This window comes from Camellia sinensis, chromosome 8 (assembly GCF_055761805.1).
Source record: "Camellia sinensis isolate YWXY chromosome 8, ASM5576180v1, whole genome shotgun sequence".
NCBI classification, from domain to species: domain Eukaryota; kingdom Viridiplantae; phylum Streptophyta; class Magnoliopsida; order Ericales; family Theaceae; genus Camellia; species Camellia sinensis.
This window is the reverse complement of record NC_138968.1, coordinates 87,653,018-87,666,780: the sequence shown is the minus strand read 5'-3', so window position 1 is coordinate 87,666,780 and position 13,763 is coordinate 87,653,018.

Here is a 13,763-nt window from a genome sequence, read left to right as displayed (position 1 = left end):
ATTTTTGGTACCAAAATGATAGTAATTTATCACTAAATGTCTAAATTTTATCTCTAAAAATGGAATAATGACACATTTGGTAACAAACATATGTTATCCCTATAAAAGTGATTTTATTCCTAAATTTTTGCTTCTAAAACTTTAATTTGTTGTAGTGTCTCTGTTTTGTTGAGTTTTATAATTTGTTTTACGAAACTTTTTCAAAAATTGCTTTGGTGAAAAAAAAAAAAAAAAAAATACTAATCATTACTAATTATTTTCATTTGATTTCTCCTTTTTGTAGCGAAAGTATATTTTGCACGCCGGAAATTATATTTTTTGGTCTTTATTTTTGTCAAACTTGTTTATAATTATTCACAATTATTATTATTTTTTTTTTTTGAGAAACCATGTTCTAAAAATCCAATCAAATTTGAATATAATTTTGTTTTTGCAACCTGGATACCCAAGTGATATTGTTTTCTCCAAAATTGGATGGTACTTTGTTTTGAAAGTAAACTGAGAAAAATTATATACATTAAGGTCAAAGTGAAACAAAATACTTTAAGAATGAAAAAAAAAAAAAAAATAGTGAAACTTACATGGGCAATTTATCCATTTGTATGCTACGTGGCATTTTATTTTCAAAATTAGATGAAAGTTTGTTTTGGGAGTATATTGAAAAAAATTTCACAACATTAAGGGTCAAAAAAAAAATAAAATAAAATCAAGGACTGAAGTGAGAAACTTGAGGAGGCAAAGTATAATTTACCTTTTTTTTTTTTAATTTTTAAAACCTGTTTGAGCTGTGATCATACTTTTTATCCTAATCAAACATTGCAAAGACTCCGAGTCACTCATTGTATTGATACTCTGTAATATTATATGATACTCGAAAACTAATGAATACGTATCTCTCCTCTATTATGTTGGAGTATGTGTAAATGTAAAATTTACATCAAATAAAGCGTAAAAAGACATGGGGTTTAATACTTCTTATCTTTTTTTAATTTATTTTTATTTTTATTTTTATTTTTTAACAATATGACCAATTCAATATCTATTCATGGTGTTGTGAAAATTCAAATTTTGTTTGAATCAAAGATTTTAAAAGGAATTCACAAATAAAAAATAATAATAAAATAAAAGCTTCAGTCATTTTTGTTTGTTTTGGCATTTTGAGGTTGACACATAACCCTTAGAGGGGTTTTTTTCCTTCTCATTTTGCCTTCTCATTATGCTAAGTTAACAATGATTCAATTTTTCCACCCTCGCTTATTGATATATTATTACTTCTTTGTAATCCTGTTACAACAACAAAATCTTATATTGTAATAATTTAAAAAGAACAAGGAATAAAATAAAAATTTGAAAAATGTACAATGCATGCAAGGCAGAAATGGATGTAGTTAGGTGTGAGTAGTTTTTGTTTCTGGAGTTGGTTTTTTTGTTGGCTCCTTGCCAACTTGCCCATTTAACCGTTGGGATTAAATTTTATATATTTAATTATATTTTTGCATTTGGTTTGCTTTTGTTTGTATCAATTTAATTGGAATATTTATACCGGCATTAATGATTTTTCTTTAATCCCCTGGTTGTTCTTTTAATTTAGTACTTTTTTACTAATAAAAAAAGAAAAAACAAATTAGGCCATGTGCCTAATATGATCATTATCAAAACCTTCAAGGTGTGGGGCCTACTCAGGGCAACTACTTTCATGTTTAATGACACAAAAGTATAAAATGAAAGGCGCAACGTTTTTTGTTTTTGCAAAGGCGTGAGCTCTAGCGCCCACTTTATGCGAACATGGTGCACTTTGTATTACTTATATCGAATTTTGAAGTGAGATAGCATGGTGGGAATAAAGACTGCACGGCTGGGAAAATGTTAAAATTATTGAAATTATAGACTTCTAAAATAGGACGAGGGTCCAGATTTTGAATTTGAGAGAGCTGTTTGGGTTTGTAGAATTCATTATCAGTCGTGTTTTGATGATTTGAACTGTTTATTTTGTCGAATGTTTCGTATATTTCATTTATAAAATAAAAAAAAATAAGTCGATCCGATAATTGTAATTTATTCAATTTTTTGTGTGGATGAAATATATAAAATACCCAACAAAATGAATGACTTAAATTGTCAAAACGAAATCTGTGATGGACCACACAGGTTCAAACAGACGGCTCCAATCCAAAATCTGGATTCCTTTTAAAATATATGAATCAAGCCAGACAGAGATATGTGTGAAAAATCAGTTGATAATTTAATTAAAATATTTTGTTTAACCAAAAAAAATTTCTTTTACCAATAAAATAAATAAAATTCAATCGAGCAAACTTTTTAGAAAATTGAATTTTTTATTTTTAGTACAAAATTTTCATATTTTAATTTTTTTTAAATGCACCTAATTTATATACGCTTAAAAGTATAATATTTATTGAAATAACTTTTAAGGAATTTTTATTGATAAATCTATTTTAGAGTTGTAACCCATTAAGTCCACAAAGGATTATTATAGCCTGATTAGTCCTATATACTTATATTTTTATTTCGTGAGGTTCATTTTACTAATTTTATATTTTTAAATGGACTATTATGCCCTTATATATAGTGTTGATACACATACCACGTTTCTTTTTTTTTTTTCTTTTTTTTTTTGTCTATTCTGTTTCGATAGTTTCTATCTTCACGCTTTTGATCGTTATTCTAATTCATACGGATACGTTTCTATTTTGCATGCTCGTTTCAAGGCTTTGATGTGCTAGGGTTTCATTGTTGCTGTTGTAGTATGGTTCAGTGATTTTGGAGTGAAGACGACGGATTGGACGATGCTCGGTTGTGATGCTCTGCTGTTTTCGAGTTACAGGACGAGTGTACGATTGCATGATTAAAGTTAGTATCATTTTAGTTATGAATACATGTTCAATTTATGCTTTGATTTGTATGATGGATGTGATGCTCTGTTTGTTCAATTATATGCATTTTACGTGGCCCTGTGGAGGGAAGGTAATTCAGATTATGTGAAGAATGTGGATGTTCACATTTTATTTGTAATGATGGTGGTGATATTTTGAGTTTGGTTTTGGCAGTGTAAAATTTACATATATGCAAATACTTTGTATGTTCGTTTTATTTTATGTTTTGATTTTTGTGGTGATGCAAGTGTTTGTTTGGTGAGTATTTGACATTTGCTTAATGAGGCTCCGTGTGAGCAAGATAATTCAGATTATATGTAACAATGCGAATGTTCACATCTTGTTAATATGAAGTTATGGAGGGTTGCCTGCATGTTGTGTACTGTCACCTCATTCTGGTGGTGTTATTTTGATATTGTAAAATGTTTTATGTTCTGTAAAGATGGTGGTGATAGTTTTCATTATGGATTTAGCAAGTGACTGTACATAGAGGCATTTAATTTTGCACAATGAGAATTTTCGTATGGTTTGAATTATTGTATGTGTTGTTGTTCGTATGGTTGTATTGTGGTTGTTGACTGTTATATTGTTTTATTTTTACAGAGATGGATACCTTTATGATGTTATTGTGCGCATATGGTTGCAGTACAATTGTAATAAATGTTGCTCGTGCATTGTGTTATTCACGTTTAGTGGAGTGTTTGTGTGAAAAATGGGGTGAGTTGTCTGCTTGTTCTATTTCATTGTTCTGTCAGCTACCTGGGATTAATAGGTGTGATTTGGACAATGATGAAGAATTTCAGAACATGTTATTGCTTGCTAAATCAATGGGGGTACAACATGTAGAAGTTGCCGTTGAGTTGAAAAGTGATATTGGTCAGTCGAGCAGCTCTGGGTCACTGCGTGTGGGGGGGTCAAGAAGAAATTGATGCATTTTGGAGATTTTGCCACCATAAGAAGAAAGTATTGTTGTTAGCTCCTTGGGCAAATGGTATTACGCATGCGGGACAACGATTTGTTGGAGGTGCACAAGAATTTTGTGATATTTTATGTAAGTATGCCATCCAATGTGGGTTTCAGTTTACGTATTGTGGACAAGTGGTTTGGAAACACTCTTCGAATCCTGGGAGACGCTAGTGATCCTCAGCTAGTCACCTGAAAAGATACAAACACTCCGGTCGGGGGTGCCGGAATTAGCACTCCGACGGACAAGTTAGTTCAGACACTCAGGATAACTTGTTTACAAAATTTAGTGAAGTGATTCTTACATACCTTTCTGTAACCGTTGTTCCTGTATTTATACCTGTTCTTTTTGATCCTCGGGGCCAGGACCTACCCTTTAATCATTTTCCTTTCTTTTATTCGGCCTTAAGGGCTTACATTTATTTGGCGCACATATTATATTTGGCTCCCCACTCTCGTAGGATACAACCGATTAATATCAGTCTTCCAATGGTACGCGCCTTCTGATTTTTCCATGTATTCGGCTCCCACAATTGCCCCCCGAACTCCCTATTGACGGAAGTTAATCGGCGTGTTTGGTCTTGAATTAGAAAAATTAAAAATAGGTCAGGCGGCCTCGCGTACCCCAATATAGATGTTAGGATTCGCACACCTTTTCGTTCATCATTACGCTTTCCCGCCTCAATCATGCGTCTCGTATTTATTGTGATTTGAAATTTCAGTCATTTCGAATGCACAGTTCGTCGAGTATTCAAGACTCTTGGACCACCAGCGAATAACCCTTCTCTGACTCGCATTTTCTGCAACTCTTCTCCGTCTACCCTCGTCTCCCTTGCTCCTCGTAAGTCTTCTTCTCTTTTCTTTGCAATCCTACTTTCTGTTTATTATTTTCATTTTGGTGAACCCTTTATTCCCCGTGAAAATGGCCAAACACTTGAAAGACCTCCTTTCTGAGGGTGATGTCTCTAGATTCCGGCGACACTTTTCCATCCCCGCCGATGTTCATCTATCTCTAGTGACGGACAACACTCTGGATATGGAGAGAGAGGATCAAAATTCAATCGTCTTTCCTCTCCTATCCATTGCAGAGGGCGGGGTCCATTTTTCCCCACATCCATTCCTTAGGGCCGTCCTCCGCTATTGGGGTCTGATTCCTTCTCAGCCCAACGTGAACTTTTTTTGAATCGTAATGGGGATCGTAGAGTTGAACCGGTGCCTCAGGATCGATCTTGGGATTCTGACCATTCGGCACTGCTATGCTTTAGCCAATTCTTCCGGTCGGCTTGGGCGGTACTTTCTTAGGGCCAAGGATACAGACCATCATTTGGTAACCATGCTCGCCAGTTTTGGCATGTGTGTGGATGACGTAATGGTCAATATCCGAGGGAACTGGGAATTTGGCGAAGGCGAGAGTCGCCTAGACTCTATTCCCAGACGGAGGGGTGAACCAGGTTGCCGTGTGTCTCATTGTGTTTACTGAACTTTTCCTTTACTCGGCCTTCCCTCTGTGTCTAACCCTTTGTCTTTGCAGGTAGTAATTTGTAGAAGATTCTGGTTTCTACCGATAGCGCGGTCCTTGCGCAGGTTGCGACTGCACTCGGATACTTCGGCCATCTAAACTTACAGAAGCAAGAGAGAGCGGCCCACATACTTATTCGATACGAGCCTACTTACACTACTTTTTCGGCCGCTGACAATATTCCAATTCCATCCGGCGATCGACAGCTTGCGGCTCTTATCTTCCCTAGCTTCAAGAGTCTTAGACAAGTTGGTCTCGAAGCTTCTGACTCGGGGCAAGACGTCGAGCCAGTGGTAGCGGTAGTCGCCGAACAAGACAGAGAGTTCGCTGAGGAGGCCGAAGAGGTTGACGAGGCCCTAAACTCGGTGTTTGAGGCAGCCAGACGTAGTCACCTACCTCGCCGTTCACTTTGGGTCGGGCGGAGTTTTCTTCTAGAGATATTTTTGGAGGTTTGGGAGATCTACCCGGCGGTTTTTTTGAAGGTATGGCTAGGGAAAGCCTCACGCAGATGGCTCGAAAGAAAAATGCCGAGCATATGGCCGCTCGGAAAAAGGTCGAGGCTGCCCGTTCTAGACCTGCCTTGGTTGAGTCTTTCGAACCCGTTATTCAAGAGCCGCCTAAGATTGTTGCGGCCGAAACGGCGAAAGAGGTTGAACAACCGGTCATTGATGAACGGTTGATTCCGAAAGAGCGGGGCAAGAAGCGTAGCGCCGAGGGAGAGGTCGGTTCAGAAGATAGTCTTGTCGACAAAAGGCCTCGCTTAGAAGAATCAGACGTGGTTGTTCCTTTTATTGTTCAGCCAAAGATCAGAGACACGCCGATTTCCTCTGACGCATCCATCATTACCGACCCAACGGTAGCCTTGAGCCTTGCGGCGCCAGTCTCCCTACCAGCTGATAAGGCATCCTTTCATGCCGTGCTAGATTTGGTGGCCATAGCCCTATCTGCGCAGTCGACCCTTTTGGTAGGTGAACTTTGACTTGTTTTGATTTTGGTTGCCTATGGCATCTAACGATCCCAACTCGTTTTGCAGACGGTCGGCAGGATCGCTGACTTGGGCCGCCGCCTACACGATGCCCATGAGAGGATTGACCGTTTACAGTCAGAAGTGGTCGATCAAAAGAGCAGAGCCGAGTTTGAGATGATGAGGGCCGCTATGGAGACCGCGCGAGCCGAAGCCGAAGTGGAAAGGGCTCCGGCTGCCGATCAGCTCCGTTCTGATGCCAAAGATAGGGCGAACGTGAGCAAAGAATCGCTTAGGCTAGCCAAGGAGGCGCTTAACAAGATGGAGACTAAGTTAGTAGAGTTGAAGGCGGCCAAGGAAAAGGCAGAATCTGAGGCTTCTGCCGCATTCGAAGCAGGAAAAGGTGCCACCTTCAAAGAATATGTAGATGATGTCCCCAAGTTTGAGAATCGGGGGTTCAAACATGGGTAGCTCAAGGCCCTTGATGCCGCTGGGGTTATATTGGCCTTGCCAATTCCGTATGAGCAGTTGGACGTTGAGCCACTTGAGTCTGACCCCGAGGATTGATTTGGGAGTCGTTCAAATTTTATGAAATGCTTTCCGTTTTAATGTATGCTTTTGTTTTTAGGACTTTTGTTGGTTCCAAGTAGTTTTTATGTATAAATTGGCTACTGTCTGCGCTCAATTTATTAATGAAAATTATCTTCTTGTTTCACTACTAATGCACAGTTTGTGATGTTATGTTTGTGTAGAATGTTTACCTTTCACTACTTTAGATAGAATGATTACTCTGTTGACCTTTCTATGATTGAATATCATGGCAAACTTATCATTCGTATGCCGAATAGTTCGTTGGTATTATGCTGAAACGATTCATGGGCTGGCTGGGGCACTTAAGCTGAGTATATTGATAAATCTATCACGACCTTGCCCCAGGTACTGCATGATCATTCTAAAGTTGATTCATGAGCCGGCTGGGGCACTTAAGCCGAATAGATTGGGTAATCTGCCCTTGCCCCAGGCGGTGCATGATCATTCAGGCGTCGGAAAAGACGAACTTAGGAGTTTTGTCGACAATTCATGAGCCGGCTGGGGCACTTAAGCCAAATAGATTGATTAATCTGCCCTTGCCCCAGGCGGTGAATGATCATTCTGAAGTCAATTCATAAGCCAGCTGGGGCACTTAAGCTGAATAGATTGATTAATCTGCCCTTTCCCCAGGCGGTGCATGATCATTTGGGCACCGGTGGGTCTATCCAGTCGGCGCCGGGCGATTGAGGTTTTCACAATTAATGAAATTGCCTCAAGGGTGCTGCCTCTATAAAGGATAAATGATTAAGGGTACAACTTTTATGAATACAGTAAACAACTGACTCCAGCTTTTGAAGGTATCGTGTGAATGTCGAACAGACTTTTCTTTAACAGCAGAGGGGAAGCGAGGAGGCTAGCTGAGCTGGGCGCAGACATGCATCGAGGTGGTGACCCTTCGCGCACAGGGGGTAGGAGTTCCAGGGATCGAGAGAGGCATCAGTCTCCTTGACGTCGAAGCAGGTCGCCCAGGCGGGACAAGCAGTCGCAAGGCAGATCTTCTCAACCTCGAGTCGAGAGGGGATCTGACTCGAATCCATGCCCATTAAGCTTTGCGGTATTTGTGGGGAATAGACCCATGACAGAGGCGGACTCGATCGTTCGGGACCCAAATGTAGCGGTCGAGTTTGCTTGACAAATTTTTCCTCCTAAGGTTTAGCAATCGATGGTAGGTCGTCAGGACTACAAAGTATTTCGCGAAGTCATTTACGGGGCGGTGAAGGGGCTTTACACTGCCTATGAAATCGGCATGCAGTTGCGCGCTGCCCACCGAGAAATGGAGAAGAAAGAGGAACGTATTCAAAGTTTGGAGGCGCGCGCGCAGGCAGCTGAGCGCGAGTTAAGGAAGACCAAGGCGGCCTAGGCACAACCCGTCGGGCACGGAAACCCAATCGTGGAAGAAAGGGTTACCAGTCGGCTCATCAGTTCCACGTTTGCCGATCGCGAGACGGCGAGTATGTTCGCAATGGAGAACGCGAAGGGAAGGGCCTATGAGAAAGGTTTCCATGAAGGCCGAAAAGTTAGAATCGAAAAGACCAAGGAAAAACTTGCCGAAGAAGTTTGTCGATGTGAAAATCGTGGATTTAGGCACGGTTGGATCAAGGCATCTCAAGCCGCAGAAGCTCTTCGAGCATCGGGCATTGATTTGGCATTGCCACTCTACCACAGTAAACATTTTCCGTTTTCTGCTTTTGAAGTCGAGAAGAGTGAGGATGGGGGTGATGCCGTATAAGTATACTTATTGTAAGGTTGAAACGCAGATCGCGTTCGAAACTATGTAATATATTGCTTGTTTTATTGAATAAAAAACGTTCTATGATAAATATTTTGTTGCAGTTTGTATTTAGTATGTATGCGTTTCGTTTTATTGTATATGTTTGAATGGATGTATAGACATTGATCGGCAGGGTCGGCCCATACATGATAGCCGTTTATTCCTGAATGAGGCTATTGTAACTTGAGGAAGCCGAAAGCCAGTGGGTAGAGTGGCTGCGGCAAATTCAACTCGGCTCGGGACCTAGATTTTTGGCGAGTGCACGTGTTTCAAAAAGTTGTTTGGATGACTACGTCGTGGCGAATGTCAACCGACGTTTTTCTCATGGTGTTTAGTGTTAGTGAAATCGCCTTGGGATTAGGGCCTCGAGATCGCTGCCAGTATTGAAAATAAAAAGAGTGGGCACTTCGCGCAGATAAACAATCACTTATGTGAGGTGGGATAAGTGGAGATGTAAGTTAGAGAGACTGGAGTTCAGCCGAACTTGATGTTGCCATGGAGCGCGGCAGAGGACCCATCCATATGAGAAGTAGGGCGTCCAAAAGTTGGCATGAATCTTCAAGTCGTTGAAGCAGATCACCCCGAAAGGAAAGGCAACGACCGTTGGGTTTATCCTTCCATGTCTTGGATCTTTGCCTTGACATTGTCAATGGTATCAGGGGAGGACTTGGGCACAGTTGGCTCAAGGCATTGCAAACCGTGGAGGACTTCCAGGTGACGGGAGTTGATTTGGCGCTGCCGCTTTACCAATGCCTCTTCTCCCCTTTTTAGCTTTTGAGTTTGGAAATGGGTATTGTAATGCTCAAACGCAAGTTGCGTTTATGTAACAACTGTCTGATTAAATAAAAATTGTAATGCTCAAATGCGGGTTGCGTTTATGTAACAACTGTTTGATCGAATAAAAAGCTTTATTTCAAACATTTGCGTCTTATTCTGAATTTTTTATATGCTCAGTTAAGCACCTTATTTTTGATGTTGGCGAGTTTTGTTTTGTTCGTGCCAAAGGGTACTCCCTATCCGGAGGCTAAATCGGCACTAAGGTGTTATGCACCAAAGGGGGGCTCCGAATCCGGAGACTTAATGTGGCCAATCGTGATATCCGCGAAGGGCGCTCCGAATCCGCAGGCTTAATCGACCCTAAGGTGACATGCACCAAAGAGGACTCCGAATCCGGAGACTTAATCGGCCCTATGGTGACGTGCACCATAGGGGCTCCGAATCCGGAGGCTTAATCGGCCCTGAGGTGACGTGCACCAAAGGGGGCTCCGAATCCGGAGACTTAGTGTGGCCAACCGTGATATCCACGAAGGGCGCTCCGAATCCGGAGGCTTAATCGGCCCTAAGGTAACATGCACCAAAGGGGACTCCGAATCCGGAGACTTAATCGGCCCTGAGGTGACCTGCACCAAAGGGGGCTCCGAATCCCGAGACTTAATCGGCCCTAAGGTGATGTGCACCAAAGGGGGCTCCGAATCCGGAGACTTAATGTGGCCAATCGTGATATCCACAAAGGGCGCTCCAAATCCGGAGGCCTAATCGGCCCTAAGGTGACATGCACCAAAGGGGGCTCCGAATCTGGAGGCTTAATCGGCCCTAAGGTGACGTGCACCAAAGGGGGCTCCGAATCCGGAGACATAGTGTGGCCAATCGTGATATCCACGAAGGGCGCTTCGAATCCGGAGGCTTAATCGGCCCTAAGGTGACGTGCACCAAAGGGGGCTCCGAATCCGGAGACTTAATCGGCCCTAAGGTGATGTGCACCAAAGGGGGCTCCGAATCCGGAGACTTAGTGTGGCCAATCATGATATCCACGAAGGGCGCTCCGAATCCGGAGGCTTAATCGGCCCTAAGGTGACATGCACCAAAGGGGGCTCCGAATCCAGAGGCTTAGTCAGCTCTACAGTGGCCTGCACCAAAGGGGGCTCTGAATTTGGAGATTTAGTCGGAATACGTCGCTTTTGGGGGATTGGATTCGATTGAATTGTGTGCACGGTTGGGGGTGCAGGGCTGTAGATTATATGGATCACGCCAAGTGGAGGTGTGTCCTGCCTCAAGGCTAGTGCCTTGATTGGCTTTCCCTTTCTCACATACTGTTGAAGTCGGCCGTCTTGCACCAGTTCTTCGAGGTGATCTTTTAATGCGTAACAGCTCTCCGTTTTGTGGCCGTGATCTTTGTGATATTCGCACCGCCTATCCCTTTTTCGCATGTCGGGCGGCCACACCATCTTTAACGGCCATTTGAAGAATGAAAGGTGTTGGACTTTGGTCATTATTGCAGCGATTGGTTTTGACAACTCTGTGTACTTCTTGTCGGCACGCCTCGAACGCCTGCTGTCGACTTGCAGTTGTTCATTCGTCCGGTGGGAACATTGATCGCTTGATCGGCGAGTATCCCGTCTTTTGTCTCGTTTAGTGCGTTGCCGAGGCTCTGGTCTAGGAGGTGGCACGGAACTTATTGGTTGAGCAATTTCAGGAGGGGATGTTCTGTTGGACATTTGGCCAGCTTTTATTCTCAAAGCATCATCTTCCACTTTGCAATACTCTTCAATTTTCTTCATCAACGCCCAGATTGTTTGGGGGGTCTTCTGGTCAGGGAACTGCGAAGAGGACTGTTAGGATGTACTCCCATTTTGAAGGTGGTGATGGCCATGGGGTCGTTGCAAACATCGTCAACGAGGTTGAAGCACTTCCAATAGCGCACTGAATACGCTCTGAGCGTTTCTTCTGACTGAATCTGCATAGCCCACAGAGAGTCGACCTGTTTCGGCTGTACCTCGTTGGTGATGAACCTGGCCCTGAAGGATTTCTGTAATTGATGGAAGCCTTTGATCGAGGCTGGCTCCAGCTTGTAATACCACCTGACAGCTAATGGCTCCAGGCTGCAGGGGAATATTCGGCACATGAGGGCTTCGTTGTCATCCTGCAATGTCATGGCCTGCTTGTAGTGACGGATATGATCAGTGGGGTCTGATTTTCCATCGTAAAGAGTGAATGACGGAGCTTTGAACTTCTTGGGCAGGGTCGCCCTTGCAATCCGTCGGACAAAATGATCGTGTTGGTCCTCTTCGGCTGAACTACTCCTCCCGCGCTTGTTCCTTGTATGTAGACTCTTTTCGGAGGAGCTGGAAGTTTTGGATCGTCCCTTCTTGTTGAGCTCCGTGGGTAATGAGTTGGAGTCCCTATCGGTATCCTTTGGTCGGGCTCGGGGTTGTTGTCCACCGGCCCTCGGAGGTCGTTCGGTCTCTTGGCGCATGGCTTCTCTCGATTTTGCAACTTCGAGGGCCAAATCTTAACGGAGACGTTCATTTTCAGCGATCATGTTCTCCAGCCTTTGTTCGTTCTGTTTTGCTTGTTCCATGAGCGCCTGCATTGTCTCTTGTGCTGAGGCCGTTAGTGAGTCGAAGTTCAAGGCGCGTCTTGCAGCGATGGTTTCTTTTCCGAGCATATTTGCTGGAGTGAGGTCATCTCCTTGTGTGGTCTCGTCAATGGCTACCGGAGGATCTTCAGTCACGCTTGCTATGGATATATTTGAGTATTCCCACAGACGGCGCCAATTGTGGAGAAGTGGTTTGGAAATACTCTTCGAATCCTGGGAGACGCTAGTGATCCTCAGCTAGTCACCTGAAAAGATACAAACACTCCGGTCGGGGGTGCCGGAATTAGCCTCCGACGGACAAGTTAGTTCAGACACTCAGGATAGTTTGTTTACCAAATTTAGTGAAGTGATTCTTACATACCTTTCTGTAACCGTTGTTCCTGTATTTATACCTGTTCTTTTTGATCCTCGGGGCCAGGAGCTACTTTTTAATCATTGTCCTTTCTTTTATTCGGCCCTAAGGACTTACATTTATTCGGCGCATATATTATATTCGGCTCCTGTAGACACCCCATTTTTGACCGACCTTAAGACTCAGACGTCACTGATTGAGCACTTGGTGATGTTGCATAATGTGCTTGTTCAGAAGTCTCAGAGTCGCGGCTGCGAGCCCTGCCTCCGGACTTCCGAACCCTCTTCTGTGCCTTATCTCGGTTTGCGAACCGGACTCGGTTTTCTCTGTTTCTTTTCCTGAGGGAAGAGAGAGGTCCCGTAGACCATCTCTCAATGTCCGTAGGCTACATTTTGTGGTCATAGGCCATTTTGCCCATTTCGGAGTCCGGTTTCCGGTTTTCGGAGCCGTCAGGCCGTGTGCCTCGGTTCGGGACCGCCTAACCATCTCCGTTTGTTCTGATTTTTGGCGTACTTCCTATTTGCTCCATTTTGAGGGACACTGGGGTCTGAGAACCCCACTTCGCGGCCGAATGCCACTTTCGGTGTTTAACGGGCAGTTTCCGGGACCCCAAACTGCGCGTTTTGGTCCCCGAGCATTCGTTTTGCAACGGTTTTCGTTCATTTTTGGCAGGTACCTCTGTTTTATCACTAGGAAGGTCACTGAAGGGTGGGAGGCCAGCAATTGTTGCAGCAACCAGTTATACATCCTCCGACGCCCTCTGGCGCCCGTTTTTCGCACTTCCGGGCTAATGTTGAATACCTTGGGTCCATTTTCTTGAACTTTGAACCACATATTTGTGATGTACACACATGAGAGGACCCTAAAAGTTCATGGCCGGCCATTAATTCAACTTGACCCTTTTGACCCCCTCCTTCCGGGCTAATGTTGAACCCCTTGGACCCTTTTTCTTGAACTTTGAACCACATATCTGTGATGTACACACATGAGAGGACCCTAAAAAGAGGTGGCCGGCCAGTAATTCAAATTGACCCTTTTGAACCCCTCTTTCCGAGCTAATGTTGAACCCCTTGGACCCACTTTCTTGGACTTTTAACCACATGGTTGTGTTGTACACACATAGGAGTACCCCACCAGTTGGTGGCCGGCCAGAAAATATGATTGAACCTTTTGACCTCTAGCCGGCCGGCTAGGGGGTGTGGCCGGCCGGCCACCTGGAGCAAAAGTAATAGGCCGGCTGTGTTCCTTGCACTGTGCACTTTACAGCTGTGGGGCAATATCCCCCAGAAAAGATATTTATCCGGGGGATATTTTGTGGGGGAATTTTGCTCTC